The 15,708-nt window shown below is 36.2% G+C and overlaps 1 long non-coding RNA gene across 2 annotated transcripts in view; it reads right to left on the bottom strand.

The window, feature by feature from the left end:
• Positions 1 to 3,428: 3,428 nt before the first annotated feature.
• The window catches only part of LOC138851580 (uncharacterized), a 34,870-nt gene continuing 22,590 nt past the window's right edge, over positions 3,429 to 15,708 (bottom strand). The window contains exon 2 of one of the 2 annotated variants that reach the window (XR_011391286.1): positions 3,429 to 14,992. This is a non-coding gene — a long non-coding RNA (uncharacterized lncRNA). The remainder of the gene's footprint in view (positions 14,993 to 15,708) is intronic. The other variant, XR_011391287.1, reaches the window with a different exon arrangement.

The raw sequence follows: 15,708 nt of genomic DNA, 5'->3' as shown, positions 1-15,708 counted from the left end.
TGTTCTGCAGCCACTGACCAGGTTCCTCTCTTAACCTGAGGACTCACAACAGGATTACTACGAATCCTCTTGTTCTCCTCCATTAATCGCCATATCTCCAGCTTAGCAACCCTAAGCTCCTCTTTTAGCGGCTGGTAGAGTTGCTCAAGAGAGGGCATCCTGTTCAGATTCAGAGAGAGCACACGAACAAGTCTTCACAGATGGAAATAAATGGTATAAAATACCGACACAATGGCAATATAAACACAAATGCAGTATAATGTGATCCTTTATTGACTACGTTTCGCCCACACAGTGGGCTTTTTCAAGTCACAAACAGAACTACCTGGGGTGGAAGGAACGCGAGTATTTATAGTCCGGCTGAGGTCAGGTGAAGAATGCTGCAACCCAACTCGGTACATCATCAGATGCAGCATTCTTCACCTGACCTCAGCCGGACTATAAATACTCGCGTTCCTTCCACCCCAGGTAGTTCTGTTTGTGACTTGAAAAAGCCCACTGTGTGGGCGAAACGTAGTCAATAAAGGATCACATTATACTGCATTTGTGTTTATATTGCCAAGTCTTCACAGAGCTAAGTACACATCACCAAAGGAGGAACACTGGAGAATAAATGGTACCCAAGCAATTGCGTTGACAATTCTGTTTACTTACGTGCAAGTCCCACTCAAATCCAACACCTTTCACTCATGTATTTATCCAACCTAAATTTGAAACTACCCAAGGTTTTAGCTTTGATAATTCTGTTTACTCACGTGCTAAAACCTTGGGTAGTTTAAAATTTGAGTTGGATAAATACATGAGTGGGAGGGGTTGGATTTCAGTGGGACATAAGAACATAAGAAAGAAGGAACACTGCAACAGGCCTACTGATCCATGCAGAGCAGGTCCATGTCTTCCACCCCGGATTAGCCCAATGACCCCCCCTCCCGGATTAGCCCAATGACCCCCCCTCCCCGATTAGCCCAATGACCCACCCAGTCTGGTCACCTCCACTCAAGGAAGAAGCACGGCACCAGACCCAGCAGCACAAGCTAGTCAGGTCCAGCTCACACTCACTCATGTATTTATCTAACCTATTTTTAAAACTTGCACGCTTATTGCTTGGGTGGCATTGAAAATTGAATTGGGAAAATATTCTGTTAATGTGATGCATTTTGAAGGACCTGCCTAGTATGGGCCAGCAGGCCTATTGCAGTGTTCCTCCTTTCTTATGTTCATATATTCTTAAAATCATACTAGGCAGACTGTTCCACTCATCGACATAAGATCATAAGAAAGGAGGAACATTGCAGGTCCTTCAAAAATCCAACCCACTAACAATAAACGCTACCCAAGCAATAAGCTTTGATAATTCTATTTACTCCCATCCAAGTCCCACTCAGATCCAACCCCTCTCACTGATGTATTTATCCAACCTAAATTTGAAACTCTCAAAGATTTTAGCTTCAATTGGACTTTGGGTAGCTTTAAAAAGAGATTGGACAAATATATGAGTGGAAGGAGCATGTATGTACAGTGGTCCCTCGATAATCGTCGGGCTCGATAGTCGTCCTTTTCAGAAATTGTCGTGTTATTTTCGTCCAAGCATTGGCTCACAAATGGTCAGTTGACTCGCTAATCGTCGTTCGTCCTGGACGCGTACTCACGGCTCTGAGCCGCCTCGGCCTCCCTTCCCAGCCAGTGTGCCACTGTTTACCATTGAGCAACAGTCCCCTCGCTTGTTCATACGAAATATTTCATAATATTCCATTCATTTTAGAGCTTGCAAGTGCTAAATAAGTTACCATGGCTCCAAAGAAAGCTCCTAGTGCCAAGCCTTTGGTAAAGAAGGTGAGAAATACGATTGAATTTAAGAAAAACATCATTGAACAATATGAAAGTGGCATACGTGTGGCTGAACTGGCCAGGATGTATAACAAACCCCATACAATCATATCTTCCATTGTGGCAAAGAAAAAGGAAATCAAGTAAGCTGTTGTTGCTTGGAGAAAACTGTGGCCAGATTGAGTCCACAAGAGGGATTTTGAAGGGTTTGTGGCTGACCCTGATGAGCCTATGTCATTTGTGAAATCTACTGTGGCATTGGGGAGTTCCATGGGGTTGGATGTGAGTTTGGAGGATGTGGAAGAGTTGGTGGAGGACCACAATGAAGAGCTAACCACTGAGGAGCTGCAAGAGCTTCAGCAGGAACAGCAACAGATCGCAGCTCAGAATCTTGCTGCAGAGGAGGAGGAAGAGAGATGGAAGAAGGTGCCTTCTTCAGAAATTAAGGAGATTTTTGAAATGTGGGGTAGGCTGGAAAGATTTATGGAGAAACATCACCCTGAGAAGGATGTTGCAAGCCGTATCGACAACTTGTACAATGACAGAGTCTTGGCCCATTTTAGGGAAGTTTTAAAGAGACGCCAGGACCAGAGCTCTCTGTGCACTTTTTTTGCGAGACAGGACTCCAGCGAATCTCAAGCTGGTCCTAGTGGCATTAAGAAACAGAGAAGAGAAGTATGTAACCCCAGAAAATGACTTGGTACCTAAGGTGTTGATGGAAGGGGATTTCCCTTCCAAACAGTAACTAATCCAATCTCTCTTCTCCAGTCTTCCATACACTAAGAAGAATCGCCAATAAAGGTAAGTGTCATGCTGTTAATGTTTCATTCATCATGTCCCATTGTATTGTTTATGTACTACATCTATATTTCATGTAAAACAAATTATTGTTTTAATTCTTTTGGGTGTCAGGAACGGATTAATTGTATTTACATTATTTCTTATGGGGAAAATTGATTTGAAAATCGTCTATTTCGATAATCGTCGTACTTCCAGGAACGGATTAATGATGATAAACGAGGGACCACTGTATATACAATACATATTTTACGATGTTTTTATGTGTTTTATGATTGTTCATGGTTCAATAGGTTAAGGAAGCAGTACTGTATTAGATTTCCCTACAATATATTAGGGCACCAAACATTCGCGATTTTTCAACATTCGCGATTTTTCAACATTCGCAAGGCTCTTGATCCCCTAACCCTCGCGAATTTTGAGGGAGACCTGTATTTTTTCATGCCTGAAATTCCTCTGGAATGGATTAATGCCATTTCAATTAATTTAAAAGAGGAAAATTGACTCAACATACGAGCAAATCCAGATGTGAGCAAGGTCATGGAATGGATTAAACTTGTGAGTGGAGGTTCCACTGTTTATATAAAGTGCCCTCAAAACCTTACTAATTGCTCTACAGTGCGACAGAGATCAACAAGATAAAACAGTTTAAGGGTGAACTGGAGGGAGCAGCAGATGAACAAAGGTTTCTGCTTCAAAGGTGTAGCTCCCAAGTCTACTGATACAGGACATGTGAAAAAATTGCATACCAGTATTGTATTCTGAACCTAAGGAAAGTGAAATTGGATAAATTAAACAGGGAATTAATACTATAATTTACTTTTTCATTATACAGTAATCAGAATCTACAATTAATAACTTCTTGATGGAACCATGTAAATTATATTCTTTATTTCCATAAAGAGAAATCACAAAATCTGCTACAGAATAATGCCTCTCCTGACTATCTACACAAAATAACAAAAAAAAACTATACTTTGGCATTCTAAAGAGTATTGTATAATGCACAAATCAACAATCCTTTCAATGCACCATAAAATTCATTATGTAAGATAAGAATTATTAAACTATCTTTTTTCCTTTTTGTAATGTATGTCTGCACATAGTATTTAAGGTAAACAATTAGTTAGACAATATGTATAACATATTAGGCACATTATTTTATCTATTGTAACACTAGAGGGGCTGTTCACATTAATCCAATTAAGATAGCTTTGTATGTGTGTATTGTTTCATAATACAGTAAACCCTCTCACAAAGCAACACTACATGTGTAATTGTGTATAAAAGCAATAAAAAAATTACCTCCAAAATGGCACAGCACATAAAAGTCTTGATAGTATGATCCATAAACATGGAGGCATCACATTACACATGAAATCTGGGTACTACACACAAAATTTCCTCCCCTCTGACCCAAGTTGGAAAAAGAGAGAGCTCTTTTCCCTCCCAAACTGCCACTCACACTACCTAAAACTTTCTGGGATCACTGCATGCCTTAAGCTTTGTTTGTCAAGCAATTCTGGATCTTTTCATCACCCCTTCTTGTCTTTGGATATTAACCATGGCACTTAACCCTTTGACTGTTTCAGCCTTATATATACATCTTACGAACCAGTGTTTCTGACGTATTAATACGCTTAAATTCTAGCGGCTTCAAATCAAGCGGAAGAAAGCTGGTAGGCCCACATGTGAGAGAATGGGTCTGTGTGGTCAGTGTGTGCAGTATAAAAAAAAAATCTTGCAGCACATAGTGCATAATGAGAAAAAAAGCCTCCAACCGTGTTTTTGGATTAAAACGCCGACTTTGAAGTGTACTTTCGTACAGTATTTAAAGTTGTCTTCTCGTTTTCTTGGAAGACATATTACAGAAAGAGAGATGTTTTTGATTAGTTTCACAATGAAAAGGACCTTGAAATTGAGCTCAAATTAATGAAAATGTTCCATTTTTGCCGATGTTCTAGAGTAAACAAATCACGCATCACATCCAATACACGTCAACTGGCGAGTCTTATTCTTTCACATGTGCACTGATATACCAGTAAATCTTCATTTTTTTGTGTGAATAAAAATTCAAAATAGAAAGCAAGAGTAATATAAGAGGGGCCTGGAGACGTGACTAATAAACAGAGAAAATGTTATTTTAGTGCCAGAAATGTCTGCATTGTTTATTCTAGACCCTATTTTGAAATTGGCATCTTTTTTAACTTGCGTGAAATTGGCGAAATTGCCAATTTCTGACCACTTTATTGGGTAGGTAAAATCAGTAAATGGACGGTTTCTTCTACTCAATCGATAGTACAAATGGAGTTCTAAAGAAATAGCTATGAGTCTGGTCAACTGGAACAATGGAATTGGCCAAAAATAGGGCTCAAAGTGGGCGAAATCGCTGAGTATATATTGCTGAGATCGCTAACTTCGCGAGAGCACAATTCCGTAAGTTTTCCATCAAATTTCTTACTTTTGGTGTCATTACCATCGGGATACAATTCTCTATCATTTCATAAGAAAAATAATTTATTTTTTCGAATATTTTGCTACACAGGGAGGCACTTTTAGAATTGGGGTTGCAACAGTCAAAGGGTTAAAAGGAATGCCCATGGTGCTGGAAGTACCAAGAAGAAAAAGCAGGAAGTTCTAACATCATTGAAATGGAAATTTTAGGTATACTAAGAGGTGGTACATGTGTGATGCAGACTGCAAACACTTATGGTATGAGAGAATCTGCCGTCTGTAAAATTAAAATTAAATACAATGGGAAGAAAATAAGAGCTTGTGCAATTAGTACAGATTGTAACCTTGTGACAAAGTTACCAAATGAGTAAATGTGAGAAAAAATCAAGAAAACTCCACTTCATACTCAGATATTAAGGCACAAAACCCTATCCTATTATGAACTGTACGCAAGAAACTGAGAGCCTTCATAAGAGTGTATGTTTAGTGTTTCATACACATCAACAAGCAACAATAATTCAAATGTAAGCTAAGATGAACTGTGGTACATAATTTGTACCTAGTAGAATATTTAAAAATAAAAACTGCTTGGCAAATTTGGAAGTGTCTGGAACACAATACTATGGTTCACTTCACACATCACTAATTTCCATAAGGCTCTGGATTTTGGGAATGTATTCTGTGCATTTAAAAAAGGTTTCCTATATATGGAACCACTTTTAAACCAAACTATTTAAAATAGTAAAACTCAGATCATATTTTTCAGTAGCTAAGTATAATTAATATTTGGCAAACAGAACACTTTAATTCAGAATCTACTGAAGAACGAATTTTTAACTGTCATTTTACAAAAAAATCTAATTGTGATTTTCCAAACAAGAAAATATTTTCCTAAATTTATAAAGTATGAATATTCCAAATTTTAATTCAGCATATCTTGCCAATTTTATTTTTTCTCAAGTAAGAGATAATTCTGACTTATGAAAAATCATTAATACTTACAATCAAAACCTCACTGAAACAACCACACTAGAAAAACTTTTCCTGATTTGCCTAGCCACTTCTATACTGCAGATCAGTTGGCCTTTCACAAGATCTACTTAAAAAAATAGTTTAATTTGTTTCATTATAAAAAGTGGAACTTTTCATATATGTCAATGAAACCAACATGTGATATGCTATTATAAAAACAATGAAAATATTTTGTATATATATAGATATACCTGAAGATATGGAAACTGTAGGTTATAATGAATATATATTAATGTTAGCTGGACTTGAGTCCTGGAGGTGGGGAAGTACAATTCCTCCACTCTACAGGAGGGGTTTAGGATATTGGCTGTTTGGAGTGCCATCTAAACTGTCATATCTGAGCACCTCTGGAAAGACAGTGATTATGTATGAGTTATGGTGAAACTGTTGAATGATAAGTTTTTCTTTCTCTCTTTTTGGGTCACCCTCTCTTGGTGGGAAACAACCAATGTGTTAAAAACAAAACAAAAAAATTAATGTTGATGAAAGATTTAGTAGTGATCCTGCTTTTTGTGAAAGTAAAGATCTCATAGCCTGAGAATGAATTTACAGACTGTGTCCTGTCTGCCCTCCAAAAATCAGGTGTCCTGTCTGCCCTCCAAAAATCAGAGAGCTCGTTAAAAACAATTCAATTTAGTAGGGTCTCACTTGATCACGGTGAAAGCAGCAGACCTTTTAGAAGGAAGTGGGTGGAGGTCACTCAATCATCCTTAATCTTTTCACTGTCCCGACACCTGCTCACAAACTTGCTTTCAGTGTCGAAGAATTAAAAAAAAAAAATAAAAATTTCTAATGAAATGATAAAGAATCTTTTTCCAATAGTAATGAAACCTAAAGTACAAAATTTGATGGAAAACTTATGGAATTACGCTCTCGCAAAGTTAGCGGTCTTGGCGATATTTATGCATTGTTAATTTTGCCCACTTTGAGCCCTATTTTCAGCCAATTCCAGTGTTCCAGTTGATCAAACTAATAGCTATTTAACTAGAACTCCTCTTGGTCTATCAAGTGAGTACAAGAAACCGCCCATTTACTGATTTCAATTATCCACTAAAGTGACCAGAATTTGGCAATTTGGCCAATTCATACACAATTAAAGGAGGGCCAATTTCAAATTAGGGCCCAGAACTAACAATGCAAACATTCCTAGCACTAAAATAATTTTCTCTGCTCATTAGTCATGTCTCCAGGCCCCACTTACATCACGCTTGCTTTCCATTTTGAATTTTTATTCACACAAAAAATAGAAGACTTACTGTTATGCAGACTACTGCATTATTGTAAAAATGCTGTAAATAGTATCAGCGCATTTGTGAAAGCATATTAAACCTGCCAGTTGACGTGTATTGGATGTGTGATATGATTTGTTTACTCTTAATGCTTTGACTGTTTCGCTCGTATATATACGTCTTACGAGCCACCGTGTTTGACATATATATACTCATAAATTTTAGCGGCTTCAGATCAAGCAGGAGAAAGCTGGTAGGCCCACATGTGAGAGAATGGGTCTGTGTGGTCAGCATGCACCATATACAAAAAATCCTGCAGCACACAGTGCATAATGAGAAAAAAAACTCATATCGTTTTTTTAATTGCCAAATTTTTGGTCTATTTTCGTACAGTATTAAAGTTGTTTTCTTGTTTTCTTGGTCTCATTTGATAGAATGGAAAACATATTATAGAAATGGAGGTGATTTTGATTAGTTTTACTAGGAAAAGAACCTTGAAATGGAGCTCAAAGTAGGGGAGATGTTTGATTTTTGCCGATGTTCAAAAGTAAACAAATGTCATTGTCCAGTAAATGTCCAACTAGCCATTCTTATATGCAGTCATGAATGGGCTGACATTATTTATACAATTATTGCAATATTGCAGTAGTCTACATAACAGTAAATCTTCTATATTTTGTTTGAATAAAAATTCAAATAGAAAGCAAGAGTAATGTCAGAGGGGCCAGGAGACGTGACTGATGAACAAAGAAAATGTTATTTTAGAGCCAGGAATGTCTGCATTGTTCATTCTGGACCCTATTTTGAAAGTAGCATATTTTTTAATTTGATTGAAATTGGCCAAATTGCAAATTTCTGACCACGTTATTGGGTAGTTGAAATTGGTAAATGGGCAGTTTCTTGTACTCAATCAATAGAAAAAATAGAGTTCCAAAGAAATAGCTATGAGTTTGGTCAGCTGGAACAATGGAATTAGCTGAAAATAGGGCTCAAAGTGGGCGAAATCGCCGATTCATAAATATCACTGAGGTCGCTAACTTTGCGATAGCGTAATTCCGTAAGTTTTCCATCAAATTTCATTCTTTTGGTGTCATTACCATCGGGAAAATTTTTTCTATCATTTCATAAGAAAAAATATTTATTTTTTTTTTTTTTTCAAAAATTTTTCGACACCAGGAGACGCCTCAGGATTTGGGGTTGTGACAGTCAAGGGGTTAATAAATCTTTAATAAAGTTAAGTGTCATTTATTCATGTATTTATTCTTCATGTTTCATTGTTTTCTGTGTAGGAAAATATATATTTCAAGTAAAAAAAAAAAAATTTTTTTTTAATACTTTTGGGTGTCTGGAACAGATTAATTGGATTTCCATTATTTCTTATGGGGAAAATTAAATCGGACGATAAAATCGGTTAAGGACAAGCTCTCTGGAATGGATTAAAATAGTTAACTGAGGGTCCACTGTACTTCAAATGAAATACAGATGGATTGTAGCCTCTTCCTCCCCATTTCTGGCTGAAAAATGCTCCTCTATTTTTTCATAAAACTGTATAATACTCTTTCATGTGATTAGCATGGTCCCTCTTTTTCTCCTAGTTTTGCTAATTCTAGGTTTCATTGCCTTGTATACTTTTGTGTATTTGAATGTTTGAGTGTAATTATTTGTAGCATAGTTACAGGAGCAGAGCTATGTTTTTGTTCCATGCTGTATATACCCCACCAAATGACTACCTCACTGGCAACTACCCAAACACACTGTTCCTAGCTCCGACTAACCCATACGAAGTCTCCCTTATTATCAACGCACTAAAAAACAAGGCAGGAGATTTAAATACCTTACCACCCTTTATATACAAAAAAGTGTCACAAGTGCTATCACCAATCATTGCAACACTCTTTAACAAATCCACTGAATCCTCCACCTTCCCTACAGTTCTCAAAATAGCAGGGGTCACCCCGATCCATAAAGGAGGAGACCAAACAGAGTTGAATAACTATAGGCCAATATCCAACTTACACCCTCTCTCAAAAATCTTCGAAAAATTAATTCATAAACGAATCTACTCCTACCTCATCTCCCAAAACATACTCAACCCCTGCCAATTTGGATTCAGGCCTAATAAAAATACTAATGATGCTATTATACACATGCTAGAACATATATACACTGCAATAGAGAAAAAAGAAGCCCCACTGGGGATCTTCATTGACTTACATAAAGCTTTTGATACAGTTGACCATGACTTGCTCCACATAAAATTGTCACACTATGGTATAAGAGCGCACTCCCTCAATTACCTCAAGTCATACCTCAGCAACAGAAGCCAATATGTGTACGCAAATGGGGAAAACTCTTCCGCACAACCAATTACAGGGAAGTGTCCTTGGCCCTCTTCTCTTTCTCCTATACATAAATGACCTACCAAATGCTTCGCAATTACTCAAACCCACACTATTTGCAGATGACACTACATACGTCTTCTCTCACCCGAGCCCAGTCACACTAGCCAATACTGTAAATACCGAATTACAGATAATATCTACCTGGATGAGGACTAACAAACTTGCACTAAACATTGACAAAACCTACTTCATCCAGTTTGGTAACAGAGCTACAGATGTCCCTCTTAACATAATGATAAACGGATCACCTATCACAAAGCTAAAAGAGGGAAAATTCTTAGGAATCCACCTTGATAATAGACTCAAATTTCATACACATATACAACAAATTTCTAAGAAAATTTCCAAGACCGAAGGCATACTAACGAAGATACGGTATTATGTTCCACAGTCAGCCCTCCTGGCCCTATATCACTCTCTTATTTACCCCTATCTCACCTATGGAATTTGTGCATGGGGCTCAACAACAATTAACCATCTCAGACCACTAATTACCCAACAAAAGGCTGCAGTCAGAATGATAAATTCCCACTACAGGCAGCACACTCCACCAATATTCAAAACACTAAACCTACTCACCATACAAAACATCCATACTTATTACTGCACCTATTACATACATAGAACACTTAACTCTGATATTAACCCTCCCCTCAAACATCTCCTTGCCAACCTCAACAGAACACATGACCATAACACATGGCACAGATCACTCTTTGATGTTCCTCGTGTCCCTCTCACGCTATGCAAAAACTCAATGCACATAAAAGGCCCTAAAATCTGGAATTCATTACCTGTAAATATAAAAGAAACACTACCTGTTTATAAATTCAAGTCTCTTCTCAAAGATCACTTACTCACCCAAAACCAAATAATTACTGAATAACTGAACCTTATAAATTGTATATCTTAAATGTTTCTCACAATTATATCACATAAGTGTTAAACCTAAGACCCAATCTAACTTTGTTATTTTTTAAATACACTACCTAACAGAATACTCCATTCTACTGAATGTATAGCAATGCATGCAACCATATGACCTGTCTTTGTAATACTCATTTATGCTTTATTGTTATCTGTTTACAATAATGTTTTATCACTGATTACATCATTGCTTAGTTAATCTTAAGTTAATTTTAAGCCAGCCCGTAATGCTATGCATACAAGTGGCTTTGGCATGCTGCTCTTACCTGTATTTTTTTGTACCTCTGTATGTATGTTCAAATTATTAAATAAATAAATAAATAAATAAATAATTTTATCAGTGGTTGTAGTATATGCCACCTCATGCTTGTGGTGTCCTGTCTTCAGCAATCATTTTGTCATTTAGTGTTTTTAAATTCTTATTGGTTGTAGCTTGTACTACCTCTGTTAAGAAGTCATCAAGTTACAAAGTGAAAAGAAAAACAGAATGATAATGAGAGGTGATATCTAAAATGAGAATATAAATAAATCAGTAAAGAGCTGCAAGTGAAGTGGTTATAAAATTCTTTTGGTGTTTTCTGACACCTAGACAAGAATGTGAAAAGGGATGTTTACATCATAGTCACTGACTTACTACAATTCAGTGACTATGATGTAAAGAGCGGGAGAATAAAATGAAATAGGTGTAATTACAAAAATAATCATAACATATGCAAGGTAAATAACTTCAACAAGAATAAAAAAAAATTCCAAGCTAGATTAACAAGGATTAACTAATGATAATGTCTTCTAAGATTTAACTTTAGACTTCATGTATTTTAACTCGTAACACAGTGCAGTATAAAAAAAAATACATGTATATGGAAGCTTCTATTAAAAATCACAACAAGGTAGGTCATGAATGGTTTGCTGGATGAGTAGTTACTGATGGTCAAAGTAGCACAATATCTGTTAACCCCTTGAGGGCCCGTGCCATAGTTCTACTGCTTTGAAGTCAGGGACAATTCCATAGTACAATGTCACGAGCTCAGCTCACTCAGATAAGCTGTGAGCAGTAAATTTTTGCCTAGGTACGAGAGAATGGGTCTATGTGGTAAGTGTGTACCATGTAAAAAAAAATCCTGCAGCACACAGTGCATGAGGAAAAAAAAACAACTTAAGTGTTTTTGGATTAAAACAGCAAATTTATGGTGTATTTTTGTATGATTTTTATGGATATATTCACGGTTTCTTAGTCTCATTGGACAGAATGGAAGACATATTACAGAAATAAAGATGATTTTGATTGGCTTTAGGAATGAAAATAGCTTGAAATTGAGCTCAAAGCAGCAGAAATGTTCAATTTTTGCTGATGCTCAAGAGTAAACAAATCACATCACACATCCAATACACCTAAACTGGTGGGTCTAATGTGAGTTCATGAATGCATTGATATTATTTATACAATTATTGGAATATTTCATAACAGTAAATCTTCTATTTTTTCGTGTGACTAAAAATCCTTTGTGTGAATATCAAAATGGAATTCATGTTTAAGGCCTGGAAACATAACTAATAAACAGAAAAAATGTTATTTTAGTGCTATGAATGCCTACAATGTTTATTCTGGACCCTATTTTGAAATTTTGAATTTTGTGTGAAACTGGCCAAATTACCAATTTCTGATCACTTTATTGGGTAGTTGAAATAGTTGATTGGGCAGTTTCTTGTACTCAACTGATAAAATAGAAGGCATACTAGCAAAACAGCTAAGAATTTGGTCGATTGCAGCACACAGTGCATGAGAAAAAAAAAAACTCCGACCGTGTTTTTGCTTTAAAACAGTGACTTTGCAGTGTATTTTCGTATGGTATTTATGGTTGTATTCTCATTTTCCTGGTCTCAGTTTATAGAATGGAAGACATATTACAGAAATTGAGATGATTTTGATTGGTTTCACAATGAAAAGTACCTTGAAACTGAGCTCAAAGTAGCAGAAATGTTCGATTTTTGCCAACGTTCAAAAGTAAACAAATCATGCCACGCGTCCAATACATGTCAACTGTTGAGTCTAATATTCTTTCACAAGTGCACTGATATTATTTATACCAATTCTACACTAATGCAGTAGTCTGCATAACAGCAAATCTACTTTTTTTTTTTTGTGAGAATAAAAATTCAAAGTGGAAAGCAAAAGAAATGTAAGAGAGGCGTGGAGATTTGACTAATGAACAAAAAAAAAATGTCATTTTGGTGCCAGGAATGTCTGTCTTGCTTATTCTGGACCCTATTTGGAAATTGGCATCTTTTGAAATTTGTGTGAAATTGGCAAAATTACAATTTCTGACCACTTTATTGGATAGTTGAAATCGGTAAATGGGTGGTTTCTTGTACTCATTCGATAAAAAAAACTGGAGTTCTAGAGAAATAGTTATGATTTTTGTCAACTGGTACACTGGGTGAAATCGCCGATGCGTAAACATTGTCGAGACCACTAACTTCGCGAGAGCATAATTCCATAAGTTTTCCATCAAATTTCATACTTTTGGTGTCATTATGATCGGGAAAAGATTCTGTATCATTTCACAAGAAAAAATTATTTATTTTTGTTTTTCAAAAAATTTCTGACCCTGAGAACAAGTTTAGGAGAGGGCCTGTTGACCCTGAAAGGGTTAAAAGAAAATTCTGTTGTCATGTACATAATTGCTTTAATGATCTGCTGCAATATAGAAAGCTGTACAGCATAATTTTGAAAAGTTTATAATCGCAGAATAGTTAATCAGTAAAAGTACTGGAAAAAATGATAAAAGGTAGGAAACATGGTACGGCACCATGAAATAAAAGAAATGGGTGAATGAAGTATCACTATGTTTGTGTCCTCTTCACTTGATATTAATTTAATGAGCAAACATAATTAACTAATTTATAAAACTCCACCCGACTAATTGTGTCAAGCATGTACGTGCTTCCTCTCAAGCACGGGTGCATATTCTATACAAGAACGAGATGTCCCCACCTGTCTTTTTATTAATATTTTATTGCTTATGAGTTCTGCATTATACAGTGTAATGAATTAAAAACATCTTGCACAATTATGAAGACGATAATCTGTCAGGGGGATACATCAGACTAAACATACACGTATTCCTTTGATAACCCTGATAAAATTACAAATTTTGAGTGGTTATTTTTATTATACAGTGGACCCTCGACCAATGATATTAATCTGCTCCAGAGAGCTCATCGTTAGACGAAATTATCGTTAGTTGAATTAATTTTGAATTAATGGAAATGAAATTAATCCGTTCAAGACACCCAACAGTATGAAAAAAAAAAATATTTTTACCACATGAAATATACATTTTCCTACACACAAACAGAAGGATAAATGCACAATACATGTATACATATGTACATTGTGTGATGAAGAATAAATGACACTTACCTTTATTGAGGATGTGGTGATGAGTGACGGGAATTCCTTGAATTCCTGCACATATTTTTCAGCTGCTTTTTGGTCCACTAGTTGCAGCTATTTTTTTAATTAAATCGTCATGCAACTGCCTTGCCTTTTCACATATGATCGCTTGAGAGATGCTATCTCCTGATATCTGTTTTTCATTTAACCACTCCAATAACAGTCTCTCAACATCATTGACTACTTGCGATCTGTATTTCGAAAACATACTTGCACCTTTCACAACAACAGCTTCCTTGATTGCCTTTCTGTTGGCCAAGATAGTAGCGATGGTTGATTGGGCTTTGTTAGACAACCTGGCCAGCTTGGAGAAATGCACTCCAGTTTCATACTTTGTGATCTCCTCCTTCATTTCAATTGTAATTCTCACCTTTTTTACCACAGGGTTGACATTAGAAGCTTTCTTAGAGCCCATGGTGGCTTATTTTGCAGTTTCTAGCACTAAAAACACTGGAATAATACAAAATGTACCGAATGTATGCGTGGATGCGACCACACTGGCACACTAACTGAAGGCAGGGCAGCTAAAGCACGCTCAGGCCAGACGGGACATGTGGATGCGTTCGGGATGAATCATGTCGGTTGAGTTTTTCATTGTTGGTTGAGCCAAAATTTTTAGCCTCAAACACTTCGTTAGTTGAATCTATCATTAGACAATGCCTTCGTTGGTCGGGGTCCACTGTACTCATGAGGAAGCAATAAGCCTTAGGGGCCATTGAGCACCAGGAAAATGGGAGGTAATTAGGTCTGAGCAAGAGGGAGAAGAGTTCCAATTCCTTGGATCAAAAGCCCTTCACCAAAATGAAGACATCTCTTCCCCTCAACTTTAAGAGATTTAAAGTGCTAGGGCACAATAACTGCAAGCCCTGTAATTTGAAATAAATAAGCACATATACAGTACCTGCAAAATTATGGAAAATTTATCCAGAATATTTGTGTATGTTTCCTACAAAAGTTCATGCAGTCCATAGATACTAATCACAGTTTGTGCATTAAGAACTCTCCAAAAGTCATATCAACCAATACAGTTAATTAAAAAAAAGTTTCAGAGTATAGGTGAACTACCATAATTGAACAAAAAAACAATCAGTAAGACAAATATAAAATGAAAATGCAGTCTTGCAATACTTTACTAAAGAATTTTTTTTTTTTTAATTTTGTTTGCAAACAACCTTTACTACAGATAATGTAAGTCTATGTCATCACTAATTAGAGACAATTTACCTTCTTTACCCCTAATATTGAATATCATCCACTGAGAGGCTTAACCTTCATAAAGCATTCACAGCCTTAACAGTGACCTAAGATTTCCAAACATATTCATGAAATGGTAACAACACTACCTCTCACAGGAATATACAATTATATAGCATGATATATTAAAAATTTACCTGAGGGGTGCAAACATAAGACAACACTGAAACCATATATTTGAAGACCGTATTTTCTGCCTTATAAGATGCTTTATGATATAGCAAGATATGGACTAGACAAAAAAAGTTTATTTAGAAGGGCTTCAAAGAAAAAATTAAGGAGGAAAATTTATAAAGTACTTTTTTACAAAAAATAATTCATGTGTAGA

Source organism: Cherax quadricarinatus, unplaced genomic scaffold (assembly GCF_038502225.1).
Source record: "Cherax quadricarinatus isolate ZL_2023a unplaced genomic scaffold, ASM3850222v1 Contig1082, whole genome shotgun sequence".
Classification (NCBI taxonomy): Eukaryota; Metazoa; Arthropoda; class Malacostraca; order Decapoda; family Parastacidae; genus Cherax; species Cherax quadricarinatus.
Note: the sequence above shows the minus strand (reverse complement) of the source record. Positions and strands in the feature narration are given on the sequence as shown.